The 9,501-nt window shown below is 33.2% G+C and overlaps 1 long non-coding RNA gene across 1 annotated transcript; it reads left to right on the plus strand.

The window, feature by feature from the left end:
* Window positions 1–595: 595 nt before the first annotated feature.
* On the plus strand, window positions 596–7,912 carry LOC147384812 (uncharacterized). Its single transcript, XR_015173097.1, has 2 exons — window positions 596–911; window positions 7,537–7,912. It is a non-coding gene; the product is annotated as an uncharacterized LOC147384812 (long non-coding RNA).
* The last annotated feature ends 1,589 nt before the right edge of the window (window positions 7,913–9,501 follow it).

The following is a 9,501-nucleotide window of genomic DNA, read 5'->3' on the forward strand; positions in this document are numbered from 1 at the left end:
GAAACTCTTGAAAATGACTTCTTCCTTCTTAAATCCTTTATGACGGAGTAGAGTTTCTGAAATTCAATTGAACTTCTAAAAATTCAATTTTTTTGTATGAAAACAATGAGTCCGAACAATTAGGACATTCAATTGGGAGAAATGGGATTAAGAGACTAACTAGAACTAAAATTTATTACTAAATGAACTATTTAGAGAGGCCCTCAAACTTAAAAATTAATTAGAAAGAACTCCCTCCTCCACCAGAGTCTTTTAATAAATTTCCATAAAATCTATAATTGGATTACGGTAGATTCAAATTTTAGATTCCGTACGAAAGGCCCTCCATTCTTTAAAGATCCTAAACGTGGGCCTAATCCAAAGGTAAGGTCACGTGTCAACTGACCAATAAGTTAGGTCCACGTGGGTAGATTGGCACGTGGAGTATAGCCATTGGATAATATTTCTATACTCACGTGGTTAAGAGTTTGTATCACGTGGGCTACACTTACGGATGGATAAGAGAGCAACCCCACCATGAGAGTGATATTCATCACAGATCTCTACCATTTAAAGGCTTTTTTTAAGTTTTTCTCTCATCTCCATTTCTGGCAGTTGAGAAGTTGAAAACTCGAGAGAGTTGTCTGCACTGACAGCCAAGATATGTTGCATACGTCTGCATTTGCACCTGCACCTCACCAGATTGTGAGCTCTCTCTACTCCAAACCAAGCAAGACCCATGACCCAAAGAGAGAACACAGCTCTGGTGCAGGTGCTTCTGCAGATGAATGCCATCTTAGCTCATTTAAACAACCATCTCTCTCTCTCTCTCCATGCAAGACCAAGATCACCATTTATTTCTGCAGGTTATGATTCTGTGTGTGTGGCTCATCAATCTACATCAGCCATCTGTCCGATAGTGGTGGACGAAGGTGAGTTAGAACTCATCAATGGTTGCATTGGTGCTTGTTATTTATGATTTTTTTTAAAATTTTTTATTTTTTATTTTATTAATCTAGATGTTTCATGAGACACTTATGGCTCTTTGGTTGTGTTGTCCTTCTATGTAGTAAGACACTTAAAGTGTTCTAATGATTTTTGTTTTCTGTTTGTTAATTTGTTCTCTCAACTGAGTACGTAAATCCAACCCACACAAATGAAATATGATTGTTTCCTAATCATCTCTTGTTACCTTGTATTTGGTTCTAAGGTTTTTTTTTTTCTTTAGTGTGTTAGGTTCAAATAGCCAAAAATGTGATGGGTGCAAGGTGAAGTACATGGGAGAAATGTCAATGAGGATCATATCATGTTTCTTTTCTTGATTTATATAATATTATAAGAACCATAATAGGATTTGTATAGAAAATAATAGAAAGAAATCCTAACCATAAGTAAACTCTAAATCCAACTTTTTTTTTTGGGGTGCTAATTGGAGCAAATTGGATTAGTTACCAAAGACATAGAAGTTAGCCATGAAGGATCTTCGAGCCGCAAGGAATAAAATAGGGCAGAGTGAAATATCCTTAAAGCATGGTTAGCTTAGGCATCTGCAACAAAAGTTCCCTTCCTAGACAAATGATATATATTTCAACTATTCTGACTGTAGTATAATAAGACATTTTTCATAATCTTCATGAGAAGATTGTCTAGTGTATCAATATACATTTTGGGACCAAGAACATTATTTCCCATTTCAACACAAAGCCATAAAATGTATACCTTTAAAATCATCAAACACACCTTACACCAATAAAACACTAGTATTAATATGCTAATTAATTGATGATCGTCTCTCTTGTTCCTTTCCTTCCATATCATCTAAAAATTTGCAAAGGATGTTGGTGCCGACATGATTTCCTCTCTATGAAAGAAAGCCTTTATTTGCTAGCTTTCAAATAGTGATCGGATGGACTTAGTACACAATACATCTATGAGTGCATCTTTATATTTTATTACAATGCATCCTTGTCTAATATCACATCTCTTACCATGTTAGATTTGATTTTTGATTGATTTCTTTCCTTGACGTTTATTCCAATCTCTTACAAAGTGATCTTTTTCCCATATACATAACAATCACCTTTATTCATTTTGGATTGGTCATTCTTTTTGAAAATTTCTTGAATGGTTTCCTCTCAATAAAATGTTTGTTGTCTTTTCTTCTTCTTTTAATTTACACTCTCAACTATATGGGCCTTATTAGGCTTGGATTGATTATCCGTTTTGTTTATAATCTTATTTTCTTCTATTTTTGAACTCCTAGATATTCCATCCGTTTTGTTGTGATAATTTCAATGAATACTTAGAAAAAGGCATGAATTCATTTACAATTAAAGGGTCGTAGTGGCCAATTACTCTCATTTTTCTTAACAAATTGAGGCTAAGAGAGTAATTGTCCTTTAAGATCTCTAGAGAATTCTTTGAAGGAGAAGAGTATCCATACCCTTTAAATGAGATCGATTTTCAATAAAACCTTGATAAAGGGTATGAGCTTATCCACAAATGAGGGGTCTTAATGGTCAATTACTTCCTTATGAGTCATAACTAATTAAGATTAGGAAGGTAATTGTTCTTTAAGATATTTCTAGAGAAGCCTTGGAAGCACTTGGGTCTTTGACACTTGGGAATGCTTTTACTCACATAAAAACCAAGAAGGGAAGCTTATGTGAATGATTGAGATGGGTAATGAGGGAAATTCCTCCCTATTTCAACTAAAGAGGTAGTGAGTGTAATTAAGGAGGGATAAAGTGTAAAAACACCTTAAGATCTCCCATTAGAGATCTTTAGAGCGTAATTGAGAGTCAAGGGGTACCAGAATCTTAACAAAAACCGTTGGGTATGTACTGTGAGAGACTAGGTTGCATCATATTATAATGCATGAGGTACATTGTATCATTATCAATGTATCTCATCACAAAAAGAAAGTGGTGATGGAGAATAAAATATTTAGCAATATCTATAAAGATATTTTATATTAGGAATTATTATGGATAATTGGTATCTTTATATCAGACTATTTTCTATATCTTGGTTGATGTAATCTCTATAAATATACTAGTATAGTTTATATAATGATCATCCAAGAACTCTTAATAAAAAAAGATTTCTACGTGGTATCAGAGCTCAAGCTCCATTGAGCACATTGGTCTTTGTGTATCGTTTCTTCGACGATGGCAGTGACTTCAATCGCCATCTGCCATCACCGGACATAAATATTTTTTTATCCTTCCACTTTAGGGCTATTTTTTTTATTTAACCCACGCAATTTTACTTTGTATGCTTATGGGAGAGATCATGACGTACCTGATCTAGTGTGCCACTGGCTCCGATAGACTCAAAATGAGCGGGATGTGACAATGATGGACTTCACAAATAGACGGTGACCACCATCAAGTCCAATTGGTTGTTAATGACAATTCACCATCAATTTTTACATGAGATCAAGAGTGGGTTATTCAATTAAACTAGTTGCATACTCTTTCTTCAAAAGACCATGCAATTGTGGGAGGATGTAAGAGAATAGGATGCATCACATTATGATGCATGATATACATTGTATCATTATCAAGGTATCTTAGCACAAAAGGAAAGTAGTGATGGAGGATTAAAATATTTAGCAATATCTATTAAGATATTTTATATCATGAATTATTATAGATAATTAGTATCTCTATATTAGGCTACTTTCTATATCTTGATTGATGTAATCTCTATAAATATCCAAGAATTCTCAATAAAAAAGATTTCTACATGTACATAGGACATAGACCAAGAAAAGTTTCTATGGGTCCATACCATGGGAACTGACCGGGCTATTTCTAGCTTGGCCCATGCCTTAGACATGGACTTCTATCAATTTTGGCTCCCTTTCCCTAGTCCTCCCTTGGATTACTCTAGAATGAGATTTTATCGGGTTTTGGGACCTCGTTCCTTTCTTGCAGGTTCCTGGGATTCATTTGGGATTGGCCAGGCAATTTTAGGGTGTCTACAATTAGCATATTCTGTGCGTTCATGCGGGTACCTCCAGCCTGAAAACAATTTCTGACACCAGTTATGTTGTATTACCAAGTTGGTTTTCCACCCCATCTAAATTTCCTTTAAAAAAAGTATAGTACATCAAGATCCATTTTTATGCTCTATTCTGGCTCAAAATAGTTGCTTTCATGCTTTTATGATATATAATCACTATGTGAAAACTGAAAATTTTAACACAAGAATTTGATGGGCCAAAACCCACAAATTTTAGAAATTGAATTTTGAGGGCTCATGGCTGTTGAAATTTTTGATGTTCTCCAATTCGATGGCTTAGAGCCATCAAATTTCTGTCATCCTCAATTAATTTGATGGTTTCGGTCTATCGAAAAAAAATATTTGACAATGAAAATTTTGATGACTTGGTCCGTTGAATTTTATGAAATTCAACGGCCTTGGCCTGTCAAATATAGGTTTTTTTCCATTGTGAATCCTGCATTTACTGATAATTTTTATGATTATGCCATGCAATTGGTGAATGGCGTGAAGTAGAGCTGTATGTTCATTGGTTCACGCATTTGGGTTCATTCACTAAACATGTATTAGACAATATGAATATATTTATGGTTTAGATGAGTAGGTTTTCTAAATTGAATTAAGCTGTTTTCTCTTAACAGGTAAATTTTTTTGATATCCAGTTTTTAATGGACATTTTGTCAATTTTTTTATTATAGATTCATTAGGTAATTGCATAAGCAATAGCACTAGATTTGAGGCATTAGGCAACGGGCAATGTAATTTGTTATTAAGTTGCTTAAAGTAAGTTATTAAGTTAGTAGTAGTAAACTAATAGTAAGGGACAATGACATTAGTTTAGAGCATAAAAATTAGTTCAGAGCCCATTTGGATACACATAAAAAAGTAACTTATTTACTTTTAATGTTAAAAAGTTCATTTGGATTCACTTTTTTTTTTTAAATTACTTTAAAATAGTAAAAGTCCTAACTTTTTAAAAAGCAAAGGAAATTACTTTCTATCCGAACGAGGCCTAAGTTAGTGACTTAAAGTTAGTAAATCTCAGTAATTAACTTGAAGTAAGATAGTATGCAATGATATTGAGCATAGGAATTCACATTAAGCACATGCATGGTCAAATGACATTAGGATGTATAAATGTTATGTAGAATGGACTTCGTGTTAATGTATGAATGGTTAATTATGTGTATATGTGCATAACAGGTAAGATTTCTAATATCCATTTTTCAGAGGAGATGTTGCCAAAAACTTCGTAATTTTTTTTGAGAGCTACACACAGTTAGTGTGGTATTAGTAAAAATTGGTGTGGTAATATCAACTCCTTTTGTTTTCCCATTAGTTATTCCTTAAAAGTAATCGAAACTAGGGGTGCACATGGTTTGGATTTTGGCAAAATTGAAATCAAACCAAACATGATCGGTTCTACAAATTTGGAATCGAACCAATTCAATTACCCTATAGAATCGAACCAATCCAAACGAACCTTGGTTTGGATTGGTTCGGATCGGTTCTCGGCTCTCATACTTTCAAAAGAGAAAAATTAGTATTTTTTCTTTCAAAATAGGAATCCTTTTGATCAGATCATTAATAATGCCTATTTTTAAAGTGAAAATAATTTTATGATTAAATTTTGACTGAAATATGTATAAATTAAAAATTAGAGGAAGTTTAATGAGACTAAAAAAAAATTACAATTTTAAAATTTGTATTTTGGATGGATTAGTGAGGAAACTAATCCATAAATGGTAGATTAACGAATCCAAGTCTTGGTTTGTATAGTATATTTCATCTAACAAACACGGCATAAAGGTTCTCGTAAAAAAATAAGGAACCAAATTCTTTAAGAAAGTTTTTTCATAAATGGGTTGATCCATTTGAGAGTTGAGAGAGAGATTTGTGTACATTTTTTATGAGTTTTTGTTAGAAAAAAACAGAGGAGATGAAGTTGAAGACTTTGATGAGTTACCTCTTCATAACATACTAAAACAATTGAGAGAGGGAGAGAGATGGGTTACCTCTTCGTTTTCTGACGAGGTGGCGAGTGGCGAGGTGAAGGAGATGAACAACAGGTAGGTTTTCTTCAAATTTGAAGAAGAGAGAAATAGATAATAGAAGAACGAAACCCAAAAAGAGTTTATATATATATATATAATAGATACTTCAGATTGGTTTGATTCTATTATACCCTTAATCCGGAACTGAACCAAATCAATCGGGTGTCATATCCTAGTTAATTCTCATGACCTTCTTATATTCATATCTTTTGAAGTAGTTGGTTGGTTAATATGATATCAGAGCATTAGGTTCATATAGGTTATGGGTTCAAATTTTTCCACCTTTAAGGGTGAGGGGAAGTATTGAGTGTATATTTTCCTCCACTCTTGGGTATGTCATACCCCAATTAATTCCTATGATCCTCTTATATTCATAGTTCTCCCCTTCTCCAATAAATTGGTCTTTTGGAGTAGTTGGTTGGTTTACATGATATCATAGCGTTAAGTTTGTATAGGTCATGAATTTGAATCTTTCCACCCTTAATGGTGAGGGAGAATTTGAATGTATATTTTTCTTGATTCTTGGGGTTTGTCATACCCCAGTTAACTCTCGTGACTCTCTTATATTCACAGTTCTCCCTTTCTCCAACGGATCAGTCTTTTGGAATAGTTGATTGGTTAACATGTAATCAAAGTAGATCTTTTGGAGTAGTTGGTTGGTTAACAGAAACTAGTTTCATTTCATGGTGTACTTATAGACAATTGAATAATAAGGAAATTTCAAAAGAATGGAAACAACTTCACATTAAAGGACTTGTACTATACAGATAAAAAGTGTCCAAGCTATAGTCCCCATAAATATCTTCTTATTGTGTTCACAATCCATGAGAGATAGTAGGCTTTCCTTTAAGGATAATCTTCAAGGATATTCCTTACTATGAAGGAGACGTTCTATGTTGAGTTTGACTTAGAGAGCATCCTATACAGGGGGGTTCTTGAAAAGTTTGTTTGTTTGTTAAGTTATCTTGAAAAGTTATGAAACATATGCTTTGATGTTGACTCATCCTTAATGCCTAACAAAATTTCTATTTTGCAAAAGAGAAAAGTCAAAAATCGACTAGTTGCACACCACTAGTGGCTGGTTGCATCCCAATCTTAAAAAATATTACATTTTTCAAAAATAAAAAATAAAAATCTTTCCTACCTTACAAGTTGTACTTCATTAGGATAACAGTTTGTCCATTTTCCTTATTAAATATGTGTCCTCTTTGATTTAAGATATTTAATTATTAATTGATTGACTTGTTTTGATTTGTTGAGGAAATTGATAAAAATCAATCAAAAGTCTTTTTTACAATTTTATATAATATCTGGAGGCATGATTTAAGATATATATATATTTTTAAAGATCCAATATTTTTTTTTTTATTAAATGCAATCACACAAATGGAGTGCAAGGGAGAATTTTTTAAGTGATGGAGTATAATTGATAATGAAAGGTGTGCAACTAGTTGTTCCCAATTCTTATGAGTTGGGATTATTTCCTCATTGGCAGATTCCTTTCACACCTTGAATGTAAATATCACGTCCTCTCATGACGTCTGGAGTGGAGCGCCTCAGAGAGAACTCGTGCAAGCCACGAAGGTGAGAATCATGCAACTATGCCTTCAACTCCAAAATATCAAATATTGGTCATCAATCAATATCTAAGAATACTTTATTAACAATAAAGGACTTTTTGACGAATTGGCTATAATTCTTGAAAAAGTTGCTAAATGGGACCTTGATGAGAATCGACCCTTCAAGTCTATCTTCTCTCGTCACTATTTCCGAATATGTTGTAAAAAGATATTTTTTCTCTTTATCTTTAATAAATTCTTGTAACCCTTGTAGAAGGATAAATCCTTTTTACTTTTATTTATATTTTTTTTTATAAAGGGGTCTCCAGACTTACGCTCGACTAGGGGAACCGGATGAGTCAAGTCTGGAACCAAGGCACGTGCTATGTCCGAACATCACATGCACCAAGTAAGTGAGAGAACGCCCTCGTGGGTGGTCCCAAGAAAATATTTCTCATATTGGATATCGACCACACAACCTACGGACTCTTACCGGTTATTGGATTTGAATTGGCCATCGAGCCATCCCCTCGAGGTTACAAGGGTAAAATCCTTATAAATACATGCCTAGTCTCTATTCAAAATTATAGAAAAATAGAAATAAAAAAGTTACCCAAGTTGTTCTTACAATCAATGGAAATGATGACAACATGATGAAACATATCTCAAGCATAGTTAGTATGGCTCAAGATTGAAGAATATGTAAGAGAACATCGTCACTATTGAAAAAGAAATAAAGTGGTTCAAAGGCCATTATTAATGCATATCCAACATACTTGATAAACCACCGTCTAAGGGGCCTCGCTTTGCCACTATAGTCGTGTGTTTGAAATTACTAGGTCTTTTGAATTACTTTGTTGCATTTTGGAAAATTTTCATGGGGTTAGGACATTTGATTGTAGGGACTAGTCCCGTCCTATAAAGGGTGTGGGATATATATTTGAGCTACCGTGTTTTCAAACAAAAGGCATGCCTCTCGTCTCCAACATGTATGAAAAAAAAAACCCCTTAATTTTTCTTTTCAAAACAATTCTTTTAATGTATTTAACCTCTTCAATACATTGTCTTGAACCTCACCTTAATTCCTTATTGAGAAATCTTGATTTATTTTTTTATCCAAAATTTCATCATCTTCAAAATCATATCTTGCTTTTGAGGTATGAAGTAGATTGAATCTTAAGAAGATTAGGATAAATTTTTTTAATAGCAATCCACACATGAAAATTTATTAAAATTATCGAGGCCCAAAAGAATATTCTATTAAATTCGAAATTGGATTCCAAATTGATGAGTTAGTGCGAGCTTATACAATCATTTGCTCACTTAGTTTTCAAAATATATGTATTGGCTTTTGTGCTTTGGTGGATTATCTAAAATCATTTTTATGATCTATGTGGTGTTGAATGGATATCTATACAATCCAATATTTCAATCTAAAATACATGGCAAAACATCTGATATTTATATAAAGAATCGGTCACAATCAAAGCATCTAGTCCACCCAAACAATAACTGAGAAGTAACACATGAAGAAGTCTAACTTGATGACGGTGGACCAGGCCCATCAGACATTAATAGGCTCATATTTCGGACTGCGCCAATAAAGTTACTATTACCACACCAACTGTGTTCAAATTTTTGGTGATTTACATATGAATTGGTGTGGCATTAGTAAAAGTTGATGTGTCAACAACAGCTCTCTAAACATAACAGCATACAAAATGGGATCGATGGTTTTTAGTTTGATATAATATTTTCACACCAACTTTTGTTTATACCACACCAATTAATAACATTAGAGAGCTTCTATATAACAGCCCATTTTTTTTACTTATAACACACCAAAATATAGGTAGATAATCATTTAATTTTATAAGGATTAATGTATTGTAATTAAAAGT

This window comes from Akebia trifoliata, chromosome 15 (genome assembly GCF_017979445.1).
Source record: "Akebia trifoliata isolate Shusen 1 chromosome 15, ASM1797944v1, whole genome shotgun sequence".
Lineage (NCBI taxonomy): Eukaryota > Viridiplantae > Streptophyta > Magnoliopsida > Ranunculales > Lardizabalaceae > Akebia > Akebia trifoliata.